Source organism: Bos indicus, chromosome 7 (assembly GCF_029378745.1).
Source record: "Bos indicus isolate NIAB-ARS_2022 breed Sahiwal x Tharparkar chromosome 7, NIAB-ARS_B.indTharparkar_mat_pri_1.0, whole genome shotgun sequence".
NCBI lineage: Eukaryota > Metazoa > Chordata > Mammalia > Artiodactyla > Bovidae > Bos > Bos indicus.
Genome location: NC_091766.1, coordinates 32,846,066 through 32,848,326, shown reverse-complemented (window position 1 = coordinate 32,848,326; position 2,261 = coordinate 32,846,066). Strand labels below are relative to the sequence as shown.

Sequence of the window (2,261 nt, the reverse complement as noted above, 5' to 3'; positions counted from 1 at the left end):
AGAACTTCCATTTCTTTAAAATATGTTATTGTTTAAATTAAAAAAAAAATTGTGGGGCTTATGACATAGGTAGATGTAGATTGTTTCACAATAAAAGTAAAAAGTAGATGTGGGAATAATAGTAATATTCCTTTTATACTGAAGAGACATAATATTACTTGAAGAAAGACTGATAAGACGCATATTGCAAATCCTAGAGCTTCTACTGTATAAACTTAAAAATTATAGCTAAGCTAGTAAGATATGACCATGGTAGAGAAAGAATAATGAAAATATTTAAATAGTCAGAATTCAGAGACAAATAACAAAAAATATGGCACACTCTTCTCCTTGGTGCTGCCTGTGGAGGTGGTAGTCATTTCTTTGGCATCATGGTCACCCTCAGACCTCTCATGAAGTCAAAGATTACCACAAAGAGGAGCAAGAAGTCCATTCAGTGCCAGTCAGACCGATTATGTCAGAATTAAATGGAATTGGTAGAAACCCCGTGGAATCAGCAGTAAGGCACACAGAAGATTCAGGGGCCAGATCTTGATGCCCAGCATTGGTTATTGGAGAAACAAGAAGACAAAGCATGTGCTGCCCAGGGGCTTCTGGCAGTTCCTCATCCACAGCGTCAAGGAACTTGAAACAATGCTGATGTGCAACACACATTACTGTGTTGTGATTGCTCACACTGTCTCCTCCAAGAAACTCAGAGCCATTGTGGAAAGAGCAGCCTGGCTGGCCATCAGAGTCACCAATCCCAATGCCAGTCTGCACAGCAAAGAAAATGAATAGATAGCTTGTGTGCACATTATATTTGTGTTAAAACCATAAAACTAAAAATATATATATATATATATATATATATATATATATGGGATAAATTGAAAACAAATAGCCAGATCATACTTTAAAACAACCATATAAATTATTAGATTAATTATAAATGTGCTAAACTTTTCAAATAAATGGCAAAGGATAATACACTGCATTTTAAAACTAAATCCAATTGTATATTGTCTAGAGAAAATAAATTTTAAATATGAAGTTGCAGATTGTCTGAGAGAAGGATGGAAAAATGTACAGTGAAGTCCTCAAACCTAGGAGTATTAATAAAGATGAAAAGGAGCATTTCATAAAAAAAAGTGTGAGCTCAACATGAAAATATAATAATTCTGAAGCTCTAATAATAGATTCATAAACTTATGAAGCAAAAATTGAAAAAGTCTATAAACAAAATTAGGCAAATCCACAATTATGGTTGAAATTTCTGCAGAAAATTACAAGGATATAAAAGACTTGAATAAATTATCAATCAACAGTCATATTGAAATTTATAGAATAATTCACCCAACAATACAAAGTGTTTTCAAAGAGCACATTCAACAAGTAGAGCATAAAATTGATTAATGCTTCACTGAAAAAATGATACCAAGCAGTTGTTTGGGACACCTTTCATTTGATTTCACGTTAAATGGAAGCATGTTACGGGGATGACTCCTTTATGGTTATCCAGACTTTGAAGTACACACATCATTTATTAAAGATAATAGGAGCAATTTCATTTGGAAAGCAGGACTTTCTGTCTGCTTAATACTACAGTAGTATTTACTACATTAGTTGGAAATGCCCTATGACTAACTTTCCATTCCTTAACTGGTAGGGCATATTTTCTCCAGTGTGGATCCCTCAGATACTTTGTAATGTTATGTAAGAAATTTCAAGGAATTTTATGCCATTTTTAGCTTGTTACTTATATGTGATTATCCTGAAAAACAATCTCTTTCCCCTCAAATTCACTATGTATCTATTAATTATGTTTAATTACTCTATCTTAGTACTTCCATATTGAAGAATGGGCTCAGAAGTATACAGCCTTTTGATTATATGATTTTTAGAATGAATGGTTTGTTTGGTATATTCCCTAGCATCATCTCCCTGGGCTCTTAAGTTGTATTAATTTTGGGCAGTTCATGTGATGGTGTTTTTAATTATAGCCTATTTAGTAGTTTTATCCTTTAAGATCACAAAAATTTTGTTTGATGTTTTCTTAAAATAGTTGTGGTATATCCAAACAATAAATTGAAACTACTAGGCACCCAGCATTTACAAATATCAAAAAATATGCTGAGCTACCTAGGGCACAAAAGAACACACTCTATATGAACCCATGTATATACTATCACAGAATAGGTAAACCTAATCCGTAGTAGTAGCATGTCAGTTATTGCCTAAGCCAGAGGTGAGGGTGGATAAAATGCAAACAAGGAAGACTG

The 2,261-nt window shown here is 33.2% G+C and overlaps 1 pseudogene; it reads left to right on the top strand.

The window, feature by feature from the left end:
• The first annotated feature begins 371 nt into the window (after positions 1 to 371).
• Positions 372 to 780, top strand: LOC109561224 (large ribosomal subunit protein eL32-like; annotated as a pseudogene).
• Positions 781 to 2,261: the final 1,481 nt, after the last annotated feature.